This window comes from Brienomyrus brachyistius, chromosome 13 (assembly GCF_023856365.1).
Source record: "Brienomyrus brachyistius isolate T26 chromosome 13, BBRACH_0.4, whole genome shotgun sequence".
Taxonomy (NCBI): Eukaryota; Metazoa; Chordata; class Actinopteri; order Osteoglossiformes; family Mormyridae; genus Brienomyrus; species Brienomyrus brachyistius.
In genome coordinates, this window is record NC_064545.1 from 19,216,769 (window position 1) to 19,236,221 (window position 19,453).

The 19,453-nt window shown below is 47.4% G+C and overlaps 1 protein-coding gene across 6 annotated transcripts in view; it reads left to right on the forward strand.

Annotated features, from left to right (window-relative positions):
* peak1 (pseudopodium-enriched atypical kinase 1) overlaps positions 1-19,453 on the forward strand; it is an 83,146-nt gene that overhangs the window by 19,980 nt on the left and 43,713 nt on the right. The window contains exons 1-2 of one of the 6 annotated variants that reach the window (XM_048972427.1): positions 13,391-13,608; positions 13,903-14,365. The exons of 2 other annotated variants lie outside the window; for them this stretch is intronic. The gene's annotated coding sequence lies outside the window, so the exon portion shown is untranslated. Of the gene's footprint in view, positions 1-13,390; positions 13,609-13,676; positions 14,366-19,453 lie in introns of those variants that run through there. 3 more of the 6 variants (XM_048972429.1, XM_048972431.1, XM_048972428.1) reach the window with 3 other exon arrangements.

A 19,453-nucleotide genomic window follows, 5' to 3' on the forward strand; every position in this document is an offset into this window, starting at 1 on the left:
CAAGCCTCTTGGTCACTTCCAGTCGTGTTTTCGCAGCTGTGGGCATGGGGGGGGGCACCCCCCACCCATTGCTGGGCACCACTCTTCACATAAACAGGGGCTGCTTCACGTGCTTAATCGCCCCACCTCCCCCCCCCCCCCCCCCCACCCAGCTGCACGTTGTTTGAAGTTATTTAAGGTTCAGCAGCCGTTAGCAGCACGACGCTGCACTCTCAGCGCGTGATCGTTTGTTTACACGGCCGCGGCGGACCAGCGCAGCGGCGGGAGGCGTGAGCACAGGCTGTTCCGCTTCCATGGGTTTTGTCTCGCTGGATGAAAACATTTGCGTCCAGGTCTTCCACTGTGTGGGAACCGAGCACAAAACAGGGTTTGTTTGCAGGCACAGCGCCTTGCGTGTGTGAGCCCAGTGGTGGGATGAAGTGGTCACATGACCAGAAGACTCCCTCGCTCACCGGATCAAGTGCCTTACCTCACAGGACAACTTTCCCTACAGTTTTTTCCATCTTGGAAGGTTGAGCGTGGATTGGGAGGTGATTAATCCTTGATTAGCTCTTTATTTTTCTATGCTTCACCCCACTTAGAAACAGGTGTCGTCCCCTGGGTGCTCGTTATCTGCTAACGTTCTCTGAATGTCGACATGTACAGTAATGATCCTGAAAGCGATTTATCCTGCTGGTATAGTGGAGATGTTCCCCTCGGGCAGGAACACGGCGCCCTCACAGTGGTGTGTGCTGCATCTCTCTGTGTGCCGAGCAGGAGCTTGTCAGCCCTGAAAGGCACAGCGAGGCTTGGCTGCATACGTGTTTGTGACCTGGGGAGAGGGGGTTGTCTCAGACGGCACAGTGCCGGTTCTGTCTGAGGGGAGACGGGTATCTTAGCAACCAGGCATAGCATCCTGAACACGGTTCCCACTCACTCACCCACCCATTCAAGGGCAGATTTGATTGTCATTCAGGGATTCCGCCATCAGTGATGGCAGGCTCTCACCATCGAGGGCCACAGCTGTGCATTTTAAGTGGTCTCTGCTGTTCTTTAACCCCCCCCCCCCCCCCCCCATCCTCTTTACTGAGCCAAACTGAGGGAGGAAACCGAATCTCGCAGGCAAATCTCGTGACCCAAGAGCTGTCGACTAAACACTAAATTGCTGTCATTTCCTCGTATCGCAGGCAAGCTGCTTAAATCAGACCACATCACTTCTGTCTGCAGTTTTAATTTGAAGAAAAGGGCCGTCTGTGTAATGTAACGAGTGCAGTGCGAGCGAATGTGGAATTTGGGTCTTTAAACTGCAATTTCACTGTATTTATTCAGATGATTGGGGGGGGGAGAGATATCGTGCTTATGTAAAATCATGACTCATTCTTTAATGGTTTTTAAAAATTCTCTTAGTTTGTATTCATTAACATTCCTTTTTATGTGCCGCGTGTAAAACGACAGCTTATTATTCCTTATATGTTTCGTCATACTGCGGAGACCCAGAAGATAAATCTGCTGTAAGATCTTCATGTACAAAGTGGGGGAAGCCGCCGTGAGGATGGTCTAGGGGCATCAGCATCCATTCTCTGTGGTTAAGTCACCTGCCAAGGTTATGCCTGTTTGCTGATGTGCAGCTGGGCGTCACCATCGTGCTTAATTGATTTCTTTTCTTATTCTTATTATTCTTGCTTGGCTTTGATTAAGAAAGAGGGGATGAAAAGAGTGTTTTATGTCCATAAATAAAGAATATGACGTGTTTATACAGCGAGATCCCGGGTGTCTGGCTCGGCTTTGATATACCTTCATTTAAATTCTGACACCGAAGCGCATCCCTTACATATGCTGGCACACTTCCTTAGACTAGGATCCCTGCAGCTGAAGGTTTCACTGCCACCAGTCTTTTTATTCATGTGAGGATTCACGGGAAGGCCTGCATTCTGTCATCGGAAGGCCTGCATTCTGTCGCAGGAAGGCCTGCATTCTGGAATCTCAGTGCATCCTTTGCATTGCTCACATTCATCAGTTCAGTTAGATAAGCAGAGGCCTGACCCTTTAATGCTTTTAGTAAATAAGCAAAAGAGTTTTAAAGCACATCCTGTGAGAAATCTAATCTAATCTGCTATACATAGACACATTCTCATTTTTCTCTCATGAAAGCGAATTCCTCAGTGTCTCCAAGTTGTGATAAGCGCAGACAGGGAGTGAATAGGAATTAAACAAGAGGTCTGTACAGAAACGTGCACAGAGACAAATCATTTCGCTTATCTTGCTGTTGGGTTCTTTTGTTTTGTCCATCTTAATGCAGATGTGTAATTTATATAGGAAACATGGCCAAAAGGGAGAGCTAAATGTTATTGTAGCTAGTTTCCGTTAGCTGGTATCCTGTGAGCGGTGAACCCCCGCCCACCCTCTGTGAGCCACGTTAGACTCCATCCATCTTCCATAACCGGTTTCCCAGAGGGGCGCAGGGCAGCAGGCAGGGGGCACCCTGCATGGCTGTTAGTCTGCCGCATTTCCTGCACACACTTCAGGTGCTTTAGAAGGTGCTGTTCACATCACCGCATCTTTTTGGACCGGGGGGAGGAAATTGGCATAAACGTGCAATCCATAAACGCAGAACCGCAGCCCAGGGAGCGTGCGGCCTCAGCAACAACCACTGCACCACCTGCGCCCCAACGGATGGCGTTTCACGTCAAAGCAGATGCAATATCAGCACATTGAATCTCATCCGTATATTGTTAAGAAATGATAATGTTTTGCTGAAGTGCAGCAGGAGGCAATGGCGTTTTTCACTCATAGAGGCTCAGTGTTGAACGGCGTACGCCAGGTTGCGGCTGGGTGCCCCGTGGCGCACCTGCTGGGGCGGAAAGGCGATGAAGGCGCCAGGCTTTGCCCGTTTCCTGTTACCCATTGTGCACGTTGTCAGGCCGGTTGTGTGGAACTTCCCCTCTCCCGGGACAAAGCAAGGTAACCCCCTTCCCAGATTGCTACGGACGCTTATGGGTTGATTTGATTGTGCCTCAGATTATCTTCAGCGTGATTTCCCCTGGCCCACCATGCTGAATTTATTTTGGGAAGATATCAGGCCTTTTTGTTTTTAGAATGAACCAGTATATCTCCTGCAGTTAGCTAGAGTGGCAGATATATTGTATCGTACAATATAATACTTGGCTGTAGCCAGACTTCCGTAATTTTTACTATTTAATTACCCTCTTATTGGGTTTTTACAGAAGCTGATTATGGAGCTGGGATTGTCACCAGATTCTGGTTAAGCTCATTTCACACAGCTGCTGATTCTTGGTATTTTATAATTGAGTTTAGGAGTTTTGAGTGTAATGGAGGGGTGAAGAGCTGGCGATGGGCTGGTCCAACAGGTTTAGGAGGAGCAATCTCCATCGTACCGCAGCAATGTATGCTGGGATACCAACCACAGATGTCCACGAAGATGTCCTGCAGCTCTCAGAAAGATAGAAGGGGAACAGTGGCCTTGAATTTGGACTGTAGCTCTGTGGTGGCTGGTCAGGCCATGTCGATCTAAACGAGGCCCTTTGACAGTGGTGCCACCAGGGGGCGGGGCCAGCTGACGTGTGTCCAATTGCGGCCTACTCGCGATAACGCAGCCTCCTACCTTCTCAGTCTTTTGTACAGACACAGTAGCTTCAGGACCCCGTGCTTCGCTTGGATTAGGGCCCCGGCCATAACTGAAAGGTCGCTGGAGTGAATCTCGCTCTCGTGGCAGGCAGACTTAATCATATTACTGTTCAGCAAGGCCCTTGACCCCAGGGCCACTGGATTAATGGTTGTCCCTGGTCTGTGACCCCAAACTTGCCTTTATATGTGTGTCTCATAGGAGAGGAAGAAGGAATATGCAAAAATCACGGATTTCCAGTATACTGCATTATTGCAAAGAGACATATAATTATCATTATTTTCAGTACCCATGGAGGGGGGGTTTCTGTGATGCGCGATTTGTCGCCGGTCGTCTGTTTACGCCGTAAATCATCTCAGATTCGTCCATCTGACCGGTGAGAGCTGAGGGTGCAGACTGACGTCTGCCGCTCCTTTCGGACGTTGCGTGCTGCGATAGTCTCGCTCGGTCCTCAGACAGTCGCCATTTCTTAGCGTGAACCAAAGGTCACCACAAAATCTTAAGTGTCTGTCACCATCAGATAAGCAAGTTTTCAACAGGTCAAATCAACCTCCACGTCCTGTAGCCACTGGACTTTTCATCTTCAGTAATGTCTGATTATTGTTTCATTGTTATCACATTTGTAATTTTTCTGTTCTCCTGACTGTAGTGTTTCCCACAGTTCTTGGAAGATGTGGCCTTGCTCACCCCGCTCACTCTCCTGTTGTTATGATTCCCAGCCCTAAATTTGCTCCATTTCTTCCTGTTGTGACACGTCTCTCCTCTGCAGTTTGGATGCATACACACACAAGCCCTCATGTGCATCCGCGTGTGGGAGCACCAGGCCAAAAGCGTCTCACGCCCACACGTGCAAGCCTTAGTTCCCAGTCAGGGCTTTGCCGGCGCACTTTATATAAATCCTTAAAGCTACAGTCACTCGATATCCAGACATTTGAGACAAAACTACATCGCGTGCCGTAGCTATTTAAAGCATATCAAGAAAACAGATGCATTTCTGTTGAGATGTGTGACAGGTTTTTTCCTGATTTTTTCCCCCAGATAGTCTCTAGTATGAACTTCCAGCACAGAGTTGCATAGTATATTTGTAAATTTGTGTTTATTAATCATTAAGCTGGGTTCAAAAGGCCATTTCCTGTTTTAGAGTCTTTCTGCTGGAGGCATCATTACAGGCTTTGGGAAGGAGAGTGGAAAAGCGATCCGATCAGCCGTGCAATATGGATTCTGGCTGAGCCACGGGCTCCGTTTCCCTCCATTTGGCTTACGATTCGGCGCAGATCTTTGAAGACTTAGGCGTTTTTTTCCCCCTTAATTATTATTTCTGAATAAGACCCAAAGTAATAGCCACCCTTGGAGATTGGTTTAAATTCCTTGTCAGGAATTAAGAGTCGCTTCAGTGGGATTAACGGGGTCCCTCTCCGAATTTTCCGAAGCGTGAATGAGCGGCCTGATTTGCACAGCGGCATTACAGAGAAATGCAACAGCATCGTGTTACCGCCGTAGTGGGGGGGCGTGTAGCCCCCGCCACTTAATGTATATGGTAAGCGCAGCAGAATATCGATTTGTGTTGGTGCCAGGTCTGACAGCGAGTGGCTGCGCTCTGACTCAGCTGTGACTCTTCACAGCACGTGCCTTGGCGTTCTGTCGCCAGTGAGTGATCAGGTGACTCAAGACCCCAGTTAGATTGCCTGCAGATGCAAGAGGCTGTCTGTGCTTCGTCGACGCCAAATGCTACTAGGAGTTGCTGGCAGGAATACGAGCATGTGTCGCACATTTCAAACTGAGACTCGTACCCTCATTCCCGCACTGAAGGGCTTTGACCAGCAGGGGGCAGCAAGTCACATCTCAGTTTCTGAAACGACAGTGAGGACCGTCCTTCCAAAGACTCCCTCAGGTGTCCCAAGATCATCAAGGAAAGCTTCTGTCAGGCCCCTTTCCAAGTGCAGTCCACACAGTCATGTAACCTGACTGAATGGTCCTTCTATTCTCTCAGGAACTCCCTTGCTAGCTGGAGTAGCCAATAAGGAGCCTCACTCAACTTGTGACCCAGGAACAACTTTGATCACTGTTGTGATTTCTAAAGAAAATCTCTTATCTTAAGTGGCTGAATCAAAATATTCAGTGCTCACATGAAATATGTGTTGTGCAATACAGCCACCCAATCACCAAAAACCTCTAGAAGTAGTATTATCAATTATCAGTAGTAGTAATTGTTATCTTGAGGGGGGGGGGACTGGAGTCTATCCCAGGCAGTATAGGGCAGTAGGCTGGGTAACACCCTGGATGGGATTCCAGTCAATAATAAGAGCAGTCTCTGTGATATAAATCGTCCTTATCAGGTGTTGTTCAGTGGGTGTGGTTTTAGAAGCTCTAGTATAGCAGTATGAGGTACGCACTTCAAACTGTAGATCATCCGGTTTGGCCATCGGCGCAGTCCAACGTCGCGGTTCCAGGCGGTCCCTGGAATTTTGGGATTCTGCCGGAAAGTCTCGCCAACTGACCAGTCACCCCCGCCATCACTCTGAAGCTGCTACAGCATTCTCCCGTTCTGCAGGGGGCTCCACCACACCCTATGCTCTCCTCAGTCTCTACGAGCAACTTCATGAATCCTTTTGATCTCAGCCGGAACCTCTGGGATGAGCAAGGGCCGCGGTTCATGTGTAAATGATCGCTGATATGCATTTCATCTTGCCAGGCCCCCATCAATGTTTTCTGGGAGACAAGCCTTTGTTATGAAGCGAAACGACATTGCATTATTTGTCGCATTATTTGTCGTATAATCCGTCTGATTTTCCATCCATTTTCTCACCATTTATCCCAGTCAATGTTGGGGGACGGAGGGGGTTGGAGCCTACCCCAGTTAACAGAGTGCAATCTGTTTCATTCGAAAGAGATTTATGCACCTTAAAGATTTACATGACCAATTTCCAAAGCTTGATGCTGGCCTGATGTAATTAAGATTAGGTTCTATGGCAGTGGGGCCTTCCCTAGGTTTTGAACCCGTAACCCTTGAGTGAGACCCCCCCCCCCCCACGATGAGGACACTTGCTTTTCTTACCAGATGATGTGACTCTTTGAGCCCCCAAATATCACATTACTCATAGCCCCCGTCCACTTCATACTCACATCATCAGCTCTCGACAGAGGGTTTCCTCTGAGATCCATCTGGATGAGTGAGTGCAGTGATCGGTCTTCCATGTGGGAGATGACACCCCCCCCTTCCAATAGGAGGGCATGATATGATGGTGGGGGCTTATATGAGACCCCTGGAGTCCTACCTTACAGTAGGGGTAAGTTCCTGACAAATGGACTCAGTCGTGTGACATCTTCCCAGGAATGTCTTTGATGGATGCCTCAACTGATACGCGGAACTGCAGTGTGGCTCCCCTGTGTGGCAGAACAAGAGGTGTCTGGACAGCATGGCTTCCTGTGGGCTTCACCTAATGGGCTTCACCTAATGAGCTTCACCTAATGAGCTTCACATAATGAGCAGTGTGATTCAGTAATGTGGCCTGTCAGGGTGGCACGTTTTATCCCTCTGTTTGACCGTTTACTGCAACTAAATAAATCAAAAGGTCATTCCAAATGCAAAGTCCACAGTTTGAAAAACCTTTAATTCTCTGTATGACAATAATGTTAAGTTTTTTATTAGACATTTAACCTTAAATAATTTCTAAACCAACCAGGACCTTTTTGTTGATTATGAAATTCAGATTACCTCTGTGAATGCACACATACTCTTACTGGAAGGCTTTTGAATACATTTCACTATTCCTGTCTGTTTCCTGGGAACAGGGGCTGGTCGTCAAGGCCCAGCCAGCCATCCACGCACTCAGACACGCGGTGTGGCTTGACATGCCGACCACTGGTGTTCTGCTGCCTCTCTGATACGGCGCTGCCACATGATCATCAGAAAAGTGGGGTGCATGTTACACTCCTGAAGTTATCCCCCCTCCTACCGCAACCCTTGGTATCTCAGTGGTAGCTAAATTCATAACTCCTTCCATTATCTAACGATTACCCATAATGCACCTGCACACCCCCTACACATTGTTCCTTTACATTTTGTCATGTGACAGGGAGGCGGTTGGCGTCTCCCGGGCCTTCGCCTGATCAAAGTGAAACTGTTTGTGTTGTGTTGATCTGGAGATCTTACCAAAAGCAATTGAAGGTATATGTTGAAATGCCCTAAGCGGCTTAAAAGGAGCTGAATCAAAGGCACAAAAGCAAGAAAATAATAATAAAAATAATAGTCAAGTGGGGTCACATGGCTCAGCTGTTATCCACTGTAGTCAGAATGTCAATGATATAGGTTTAAGTGCAAAATCTGGTCCTAAAATGGAATTTAATAACTTGATAACAAGGGATTATTGAAGCCAAACACTATCAAAAGCACTAAAAGGGCTTAGAAGAGGGGTAACTTTGCTCCAGGTTTATCTGTTTAAACCTGCCTGTGGTTGTAAAAAACGAAGCCTAATTTGACTGTGTAGTGTTTATCTGTGGAGGATTTACTCTGGTATCAGTGCCAGGACTGCACAGGTTTTACAGAACAGGACATCCTAACACGTCTTCATGGGAAAAAAAAACCATGGAAAGCACTTTCCTTCCCAATTTCCTGAACATTCGCATATATTTCACGCCGAATGTTAGATCAAAGGCAGTGAGCGTACAAGATGAAATGTGATATTTATTTGGTAAAGAGAGTAACACTGCACCTTACGCCTCCTTCTGCTTCCTGCAGTTATTGATCAGTCTCTAATGGAGGACACTGGTGGGTCGACTGGCCAGCTTTCTCCTCATGCTCTCCACAGTTAAGCCAACTTGTCGAGAGGAGACATGTCCCCTAATGCTGCTTTCCATTTACCTCGGAGGTCGGAAGTTGGAGCTGGGAACAGTCAAATCCAAGTTAACTGCCTTCCAGTACACGTTGGAAAGCCAGTTAGCAATACCAGGGACACTGTCTCAAAAAGCAGGATTTCCTGCTTAGCCAGACTTAATTTAAGGATTTAAGGTACCCCAGTGTAAATGGCATTTATCTTAGTTCACTTACATTTAGCCCAGACTACCTTAAATCCAACAAGTTATCTGGCTAATGAAGAAATCCTACTTTGTGGGGGAGGGATAGCTGGAAAACAAGCAGGGCTGTGGGTCCCGAGGGCTGAGTTTGAGAACCACTGGGCTAATTGGAGCTAATTGGACCCCCTGTGATCCAGAAGGTTATGCCATTTGGAAAATGGATGGATGGATGGAGTTTCAGAGGTTCCTAAATCTTCTTCAGGCGGAATTCTGACTTCAGGGGGTGTTCCACTTAAAATTTCCGATTCGGAACTCAGAAACTCCAACTTCCAAGTTTAAATGGAATGCAACATTAGTGCATTGTGGGTCATGAGCATAGTGTGTCCTGTAGGTGCCTTTGTAATGGCTCAGCACAGGTCCGGTGTCATAGTGTCACCTCCGTGATCCTGCAAATGACAAGCAAGTATAGAAAACGGATGCTTGATAAAGCTGGATTATTGAAGAGTAGCCTTGGTGCAACCAGTAAGACCTCTTCTAGAACATTTTGGAAGTTTTCACTCAACTGCACACTAAACTATAAGCTAGAAGTTGATGTACTAGACAGCCTTTCCTTCATAGTAAACTATAATGTTAGTCCATAGTGTTGAGGTCCACTGGTCTTCATATCCAGAAAGGCAAAGTCCGTTGATAATGCAGAATAGACATCTTGTCAGTGAGGGGAATGTAGGTCTTCAGTTACCACGGGGTGACTCATCTGCCCCCAGTATCCTCCACTCGGAAGGAAATACAGTGAGCAACTGATGGAGACGGGTTCAGTGTCAATCTACCATATGTCCTTAATTCAATCAGAATCTTTCCAAATCCCTTGTAGTACGATGGCAATTTGACCAATAGGTGTAACAGAAAACTGGTTACTTACTTAATCCCCTGATAGTTGATATTCGATCTATAGCTCTGAGACTAGGAGGTTAAGCAAGTTCCGGACACCAAGAACACCTCTGTGAGAACATCACCTCTTGCTGATTCTTTCCATTTCATGTAGATCTACTGAAAGCATCATGTAGATAATGAGATTCGCTCTTGCGATAATCCGCCGTTGCATGGTGTCATAGCCTCTGCTGCCGTGTTTCAAATCTCTTGACGTTTGCGTTAAATCTGTGACAATGCAAAAAGAGGAAATGTTTACAGTGTAGCAGCGTTTAAAGATGGGTGTCCAGGTGTCTAGGACACCTGAGGACCTATTACCATGCAGAAGACCTTTAGAATGGTAATGGCTTTTATTCTGTTAGCACAACATGTTTCACGCGGGTCTAGCTGAAGAGCAGCATCTATGACAGACTGAGGTCTGCACAATAATGGATAGATGATGGTCACATTTGGGTGTAGAGAACAGAGTTCCCATGTTTCATAAACCAAGCGTATGTAGTTAGTTGTCAGGGTGACCAGATAATCCATGTCAGGGAGACACTTTGAGCTACTTCAGGTTTTACAAACTACTTTAGGACTGAAAGACTCCTCTGCTTGGATAAATAGTTCAGTTCTTGCGCTTTGGTTTATTCCCTTGACTGAAGGACTCATCCAGCTGTTTGACATTAACATTCGTGACACATGCATAATTGTAGGACACAGCAAGAACACTTAAGCAAGGAATGCTTAAGTGAAATCCAGGTCGTTTTGATCGAAATGGTAGTTTACTGTCCTAGCTCACAGTGTCGTCCCTGACTTGGATTATCTGGTCACCCTATTAGCAGTCTGTGGTGGTAAATGGATGTCAGTCGGTGATGTGCAGATGACCCTGGCGTGGGCAAGGACTGCACACGCATAAAGATACTGCTGAAAGCCTTATCAGCACGAGGAAAATGAGGGAGCTGGATTTCAGTGTGGCGTCCGGAAAGAGCAAACTCAACAGCTCTGTGTGTGTGTCAGGGACGGCTGGAGGCCTGTCAGCTCTGAGCGGCCGCACTGCAATGCCCTCCGTGTTTCTCTGCCACCTTCAGTCCGTGACAGCAATCCGCTTTGGATTAATGTCAACATGGCCGCCTTGAAATGTCCCATCTGAATGGATGGTGGCGTCATGCCTTTTTGGGAGGGCAGGGCGAGCCGTGCCGCCTAGCCAGATGCCCCTTCCAGATCTTGCCTGAGGTGACAGATACGCCAACATTCCTCCCGCTGCACAGTCCTGCCGACGACCGTGAGGCCTTATCCCCCCATAGTCATATTTGGGTATTGGACGGCCAGCATCTGCTGCATACCGACTAGCGGGGCTCCAGGTCCTTCCGTCGTTGTTTTTCCTCGCATCCAGGCCATTACCGAACCAGCTCCTTGCTGTCATCGCCTCATCTCCGATGCCCTGCCAAACCCAGCTGTCTCCGGCATTGGCGAATGGGCGCCTCATCCAGACCCTCCCAATCAAGCACAGAGCTGAGCTACTGGTTGATGACAGCATGGGCCCCGGACTTCCCTTTTCCATATATGGAGAAGATTAGACAGCAGTCATGACAAATCTCTTTATACGCAGGAATTAAAGCAACAGTGTCGCTCTCTCCCCCCCCCCCCCCCTTGCTTGGCTTGCTTTTTCCTGACATTCCATCTCTGGAGAATGACAGGGGTGGTTGTGCAGGGAACCACAATGTGAATAAGTGACGACCACAGTCACTCAGACGAACGAATGTGTCCCTGTGGGCTACATGAGTCTGTCATCTGAACCCCCCCCCCCACCCCCGTTGTCTCTGCGCTGCATATTTCAGGGATCACACTAAGACTTAGGACGCCTAGCTCAAACTGTCCAGATTGCCTTAGTTCATGTCGATTGTTGCCTTTTTAACTCGCAGTCTTAATAGGAATAAATTATTTGCGTAATAAAAGTGAAGGCAATCTGACTGTGGAACTTGGGGCATCCGTGAGCGATTGTGCGACCGGGTGGAGCACTGCATCACACAGGCTTCCTTGCCAGCATAATTACATGTGGTAGAGCCGTGGTGAGTAGTGTTGTTTTTGTGTTTTTGACTTGTTGTCATGGGTTGAGTAGGAGATGCACGAGTGATTCGATTTTACTTGAGCACCACCAGCTATAGTTTCTCTTTAGATTGTATCTGTTGCACAACACCCCCCCCCCCCCCCCCCCACACCCCATCTCAAAAAATTTCCAATGTCTAAAGGCAAACGGGGTTCAGGAGTCTTGTGCCAGTTGTCCGTGTGTCAGCATGGTAACTTACGCCTAGGGTGAGGGTTAGATTAATGTGGGATACCTTTGTGTAGGTTTGTTTCAGCCCACTGTCGGTAACTAAGGAAATGTTGATAATAGTGTACATTCATCCCTCACAAAGAGAAGAATTTGGCAGCTCTGGCCAACTCAGCGTATGTTCATGGCCTTCACTGTGAACCATTTTAATCAACAAATCTGAGATATTGGTTTATGAGCAAATTAGTCGATAACCTACTGCTGACTGACTTTTCTAGGTTTCTGCTTGTGTTGTAGACGGTATTTGTTGACATCGCCAAGTCTCTCCCCTAGTGTGTTTTTGACCAAAGCTTTAACTGACACTTCTGCCTGCAGAAAATACGCGTTTATTACTCTCTTGTGGACACCGATTACACAGCCCTTTGTTCTCCCCTGTCATTACGACAGCTCTTGCCACTTCTGCCCTGTAAAAAGGAGTATTAAACAGCAATCGCTCCTAATCCCAGAGGCAGCTGCAGTCTTGCAGCTCTTCTCAGGAGGGCAGCAAGGTTTCATTTCTGCAGCTTGTTGGGTGGTATTACCAGGCCCCCCCCCCCCTCCCCAGTTAAGGTGTCAAAGCTACTCACCATTGTCTGCCATTGTGCTTGCTGTACGTCACAAAGCAAGTATATTTATTTCTGCCTCTGTTTATTACTTATTTATTTGTGTTTACTAGCTGGTCACCTGTTTTGTGCCGCCATCCCCAATGTGCTCTGATTTGCTCTGGCAAGACCATCTCTGCCCTTATCAGGTCATGCTCTTTGAATGAATAGTTTACATGCATAAGGCCAACTGGTTTTTTTTTTTACTTTCATGCAAAGAAGACAGGTGAGATCACAGAGAGGGGATCAATTCACGGGGATCGCTGGGGCGACATTTAAGCCAGCAGTGGCGTCTGTAGGTCATATTCGCAGGAAGTGCATTGTGGGATTGCAGCCGTGGATAGTGGCTCCTCTGTGGGATGAAAAATTCCTTTCTAACTACATCCTGTTTCCCCTTCATCTTCAGTGTCATGTTCTACATACAATCAAATGATCAATTAAAGTAATTTAATAAATTTCATTAGTAAGACCTATAATTTTACAGACTGTAAGGAATTCTACATCCTTCAGATCTATGAAAAACAATGATTAGTTTTTACTCACTTGAGAATGACATGCTTTTCAAAGATAATAATTCTGTATTTTTAATATATTTTATACTGTGTTGTTACTAGACAAGGTACAGAGTAGGGCAGCCTTTTGCCCCTCATCCTACAAAAATAGACACTGTTATTGTTAACGTAAGCATAATCCCGCTCCACGCAAATATTAAACCATATGACCGGAAACATATTTAGCCGTCCATGATGGGAAATGATGGTTCTCACCTCTGTGAGGCCACAGGAAACGCTGTCAGTGCCCTGGTGGGGCCGGGGAAAGCTGTGGAGTCCCTGTCGTCCGCGGCGACGTCCCGGTCGCCAAGCAGCAGGAATCTGCATCATGACACAACTTCCTGTTGGCACACATGGGCCTGGTTAAAGGGAGCGTCCTGCCAGCAGGCCCCGACATCTCGCGCTGTCTCACAAAAAAGCTCGGAGCTCAGTGAACCCCTCAGAGGACATCGCGGAGAAAACGTCGGGTCGGGATTTCGGAGCTTTTGATTTCGAATCGTGATGCTGTTTCGAGGATGGCGACCTCATTTCCTGTAGGGAGCATTGCCTCTGATGGCTTATACCATGAAGCTGAAGGAGGGAGTAGCGAGGAAGACTCTGGTAAGTGGTTTTTAGTTAGCTAGGCAGACAAAACCGGTTCCTGGAACCTGTTTGAGAGGCGACAGTGTAATGGTGTAACTTTTGATGATGCATAAACGCCAGATAAACTACATTTATTTAGTTCCTTAAAAAGGAACCTTTATCGAAAGTGACAGGGCACAGTCTGTACTGTCACATAATTACAGCCAAAAGATAAGGCTGTAGCATTTCATGTTGTACCCGGGGTTTGGGTTTGTGGCCCCGCGGCCGGCTGGTTAACCCCCACTCGATGACCTGAGACACCGAAACCGGCAGGCAGGTCTAGACCGATAGTCTGTGGCCGTTGGGGAGAGCCAACATCCATCCTCTGAAGCAGGCGGACTCCTCCCTGGGCCAGAAGCCATGAGGCACTGAGGTGAAAGGAGGTCTGTTGAGATTAAGCCAAAGAAGAGTGGCAAATCCCAAATAAGGTAATGTGCGTCGTGCAGGCGAGCGGGAGGCCAGGGAGGGAGGGATGATTCATATTAACAAAGGGAGAAGCAGCAGAGTAGGGGCGAGCTGGGGTAGCGGCCGGACGGCAACAGCAACGGCACCAGCTTTAAACGGGGGATCCGGCGAAGACCCGAAGCCATCCTCACAGTGCCGGGGTAAATAATCTCAGGTCCTGTTATCGATGGGGAACGGGAGGCAGCAAGAGAAAAGCCGACTGGAGAGATTCCAGGTGAGGAATTTCCTCGAAGCGCCTGGATTTGCGCTGGCAGCAGACCAGGGAGGAACGGTAAGAGATTCCCGCTCTGCACGATGAGCGCCGCCCCCCCTTTCAGTCGGGGTTTGCACATGAAACTGGCAAGTGGCGGCTGCCCAGATACAGGCCGCGAGCTGAGCGCCAGTAGGGGGCCTCGCTGCCCACACCGGGAGGCCCCCTGCCCTGCTTCTCTTTTCCCCTCTTATGAGTTTATCCTCCTCCCAGCATCCTCTCATTTTCTCTTGTATTCATTCACTTTGGCTCTCATTCTCTCTCTTTATCTCTCTCTCTGCTCCCTCACCCCCGTCTTAATAATGGGCTCTCTGGGTTGAATTATTGATGTGTGGGAAGGGGTGCCGGCGGGGGAGAGGGTCTCAGTTGGCTGGGAGGTGCTGATGACCGGGCTTGTGGGACTGGGGCAGGACTGTGAGAGAATCAGGGGGTTTAGGCCGGATCCCACACACTCCCTCTCTCCCATCCAGAGCTCTTCCATTTCACCCAGTGTCCTCATGGTATCCTGCCTCCGAGGAACCGCCCCATCCCGCGCTGTAGGACCACCTCCTTTGTCTCTCTCTGGACCCACGGTCCACGCTCTCACATAGAACCCAGCCAGGCCACGATCGGAGCACACACAAGATGAAGTAGCCCGTCAGCTCTGGGCTGCCCTGTAATTAAACAGGACTCGTGGCTTCCGGTGGGGGTGGGGGACTAGCATGTTAATGAGGCTGGCGTGTGTTTGTTTACCCCCCCCCCCGGTGATTTATGGACACCTTGGCGGGAGCCGCCGTCCCACGAGCTGCTCTATCCACATGGCATAATTACGAGGTTCTGCAGAACCTGCAAGGTGTTTTCAGGCAGGTTGCGACACCGAAAGCACTCCAAGGTGCTCAGACGTATCTCTGCGTTATATTTTGCCACAATTCAAACCGGTGACGCATTTTTCTGAGAAGGTGCTCGCTTTTTATTGAAAATGATGATTACAGTGTCTGCTGCTTAGAAGTCTTCTGTTAAAAAAAAAATAAACCTCAAAGGATTGCAACTCTCCGACAAGGTACCAGGTACCAGCATTATTATCTTTATTATTATTATTTATTCAAAACTTCCCCAGCCTGTTTCCATTACTTACTATTTCACTGTAAATATTGATAGCTAATTAATTTCATTAATTAGAAAAAAAATTCTTGCCTAAAAATGTAGGATGGGTTTAGAGCAAAGGGAATGATGCCCAGTCTTGTGGCTTGTAAGGATCTTTAATCTTTTTCTTGATAGTAATTGAATGTTAACATAGTGGATTGTTCTGGAAACAGAACCACATCGATGAAGCAATATAGCTTTAATGAAAATTACCCAAAACCGTTAAAAAGTGTTTTGTAATTTTCGATGGATTGTTCTGTTTAATCTCAGAGGAGAAATTTCCCCTTATTTTGTTTAATTTGTTTTATTTTTTTGTTAATTTTCTTTTTAATATTGCTTGCTGCGCTCAGTCGGTGAAATGATATCCCTGTCTACATTTTTAATAGCTTTCAAAGGATAGCAGGAAATGAAGCTTAAATGAGATATTTCTGGAGGTTGGAGGTATAACAGTTTTTAAGCAGGTTGAAAGTCCGTGGTCTGAAATGCCTCCTGGGGTAAATTGGTCTGAAATCCTTGCGAAGATAATCTAATCTTTGCTCTTGCAAACATCCAGATGCACTAAAGCATATGAAACTGCCATTCCGTTCCATGTGAACCAATTTGGATAAAAGCACATGGTAATAAGTAATAGTGAAAAGGTTAGCGGTAATGAGTATCGATCTCCCGTCCTCTGATATCCCAGCGAGAAATCAAAGCCCAGCCCTCTGCAGCGTGCTTTGTCTTTGAAGGAGCACGGAGCCCACGCACCCCCTGCACGCAGACGAGTGCGGCTCGCCTTTCCCTTCAGGCCGGTCCATCCGCTCACTGCCGTTTTCATCGGTGTAGCAGGAGTGACTAATACAACCACCGCTTTTGGATTTCACCCATCTGTATAGGTGTCTGTTTGGTCACATCACCCCACCCTAGAGCTTTTCATCTAAACTTTGTAGTTACGGGTCTGTGGTACCATCTGTAATTTCTTCCTGAAAACTTTATACCCCAATTTATTCTAACCCCCCCACCCCCCCTTTGCTTGGACAGCCACATACTGGGTTTAATGATGTTCTAGCCCTGCATGGGACTGGGTTACACCAAACTCATTTTTGGGTACAGTCTGTTCTGCAATGATTACTTCTTGCCGTGAGTAGGACACTCGGATTGTAATGACTAATAGTTTCTGTTTAATTTCATCCGTAATGCCGTTTCGCATGACTTGCATAGTTGTACATGTGTCGAAGTCGTTTAACCTAGGGGGAACTGTCATACATGTCCAGCAATGGCAGCTTACGTATTTAGCGTTCTTAACATAGTGTGGACATGAGCCAATGGATAAAAGTCCGTTATTCAAAAATAGGGGGAAAGTTACTTTTTTTGCTCAGTTATTCCTGAAACATTTGGCAGGATCAGATTATGGGAAAGGGCATGAAGGAGAGCGTGATGGAGAAGTATGATCTGGCCACCTGGTTTGGGAGACTTGTCCTGGAAGGCCTGTGTATAACAGTCACCAATAAAGGTGGTTCACTGCTTTGGATAAATGCTTAGAAATCAAATGAATGCAAATGAATCGTCTTCATGTTTGGCATCATTATCCAAATGTCATTTGTTCGCCCATTAAAATGCTGCGAGTACGTCAAACTGTAAAATCGACCCTAGTGTAATCTGCTAAGTATAAGCTGTATCGGTAGTTAACCTCACATTTTCTTTGGGTTTGCTCCTAGAGGCTTGTGTAATTATTTATATTTTCTGTTCTTAGTGAATGTTGCTGTGCCTAGTTCACAGGCCTACTGTTGATTCCATGAGCCCGTCCCTACTACAGACTCCCGTCGTTATGGTGACGGAGGAGCAGGATCCCACTGCCAAAACAGTCTAGCAGTAGCTTTAGGTAGCAGGTGGATTCTGACACCATGTGCATAGAAGCTGGGGGGGGGGACGAGGACGGAGGACTCGCGGGAGGCAGGTTGTGCTCAATGGCCGTGAGTAATAGTGGTTATAAATACATCTGATGTCTTGGTGTGTAGTAGGGATGGGTCTTCCTCATTTCCCATAACGGGCAGAGCAGACTCTCACGATTCTGGGCATTCTCACAGTTTATAATTGAATCACTGGGAGGCTGCATTGGAAATTACCTGATCTTGGGAGAAGTTAATATATTGCTCTCCAGGCTTTTCTTGTGTGACATACCAGTTTTCCTCTTCATTTTTGTCCTTGTATGTCATGGTGAGGATTTCTCAAAAAAGAAAACCTTCGTTCCCTGTACTGCAGCTATAGTGAAACCGACCAAGTTCAGGACACGATGATCCTACGATCATTTTTAGTGAGTATAAGTGTCCTGCTGGTTGCCGGCGTGCTTCCTTTTAGCACGGGACTCGGTCTGTAGTGATTAGGTCATAATACTATGCACTTTGCACTTTTGGGCTGCCTGCACTTTGCATAATCCAGGTAAATCCTGATATTGAAGATATAATTCCCATTGTGATGCCCCTGTATGTATGTGATGGGTTGAGAAATGACTAAAGTGGGTTCGCTTTGAAAACATTAGCAAGCGCTGCCTTTTGGACAAAGTGGTACATTTACTGTAATGTGTATTGATCCTCTGCTGGGTTAAAATCTTCTAATAACCCAGAGGAGAAGTAATAAGATATCTTAGCATGTCTCATTACTGGAAATGGTCTCTTCAGCTGTGAGGCCTTTTAAAGTGGGGGTGTGTTTGGGGGGTGGGGGGAAAGGGTGGTCTGTCAGGAGGGCGCCACCAACAAATGGCCACGTCATGGGGACAGAATGGCTCATGTGGATGGAATATGAAGCGTCTGGAAACCCTAGCCGACTCTGGGGGGGGAGGGGGGGGGGGCGCAGTTCTGAAATTTCTGGACAGTTCTAACGGGAAGGGGTGATGGAGGTTGAGTCAGAAGCTTGTAAACACGTTGTCCTTTGACTTGTCCTGCACGTTTAACTAGAAGCCTGTGGAGATGCGTGCCAGATGTATATGTAGATCTGGCTGGCCTCTCACCCATCCTAAGGCCTCCTCCTTCCCCGGGGGCCACTGTGAACATGTGTCCTATGAAGGCATCGGCACGCTCTGTTTCCGAGCCTCATCTGTGCGGGATTGGTGACGATGGCTAACGGGGAAGACTGGGTGTCAGTATTCTGCATGCAGGTGACAGCAATACACCCCAGGGAAGATTTCTATTCAGAAAGAAGAACCTGAAGAAGAATGGGTCTGGGGCTCAGGGTGCAAGTGTCTGGTACGCAATTCGCAGTTTAAAAGTTGACATATCTGTCATTCCTCAGAGTCCCCCCCCCCCAGCTTACTAACCCCTTACCTGAGCTGACCTAGCTAACTGTCTCACCCTTGACTTCAGCACCAGCTGACGCCCAACTTGGGGTGGGGGCGTTGGTAGAGATGTAGCTGGCTTTTGTTGTAGTTTATCCGTAACCACCTACACCCCCGCCACATATTTCTCGCTCCTCTCCCCTTCTCTTTTTGGGGTTGCCCGTTATATACGCCACACGCCAGCCTGGTTAAGAATTTGCATCTCCTCCGGGATTCTCCGTTGGCCATGGGCCCCCGAACGCTCAATAAAAGGTAATAAAACTCGCAGCAATATCGCTCTTTTACTGAACCACGAGGCCACCCTTCCCTTGAGGGACATGATGGGTGATGATAATTGCAAGATGGAAGGCAATGTCGGAGTATTCACCGTGACAGAGGTAATAATATCGCAGTAATGACAGAATTTCCAAGCCCAGGAGCCTTCGTATCAACAGTGTCCACCTGCTTCGGGGGATTTTCCTGTGTGGGAGCTCAAAGAGACACACGCCCCCTCTATTAGGGACAAAATGTATTTATGTCACCAATATGTTTTTACGAGAAAGAAATTAAACATCTTTTTGCGAACCATAGAAGGCCGTCACTGTTGGTTGTGAAGGAAATCAATGCAATGACAGGAAGTGACATCATTTACCCAGACCCAATATTGCAAAAACCTGTAATGGCTGTAATTTGCTCAG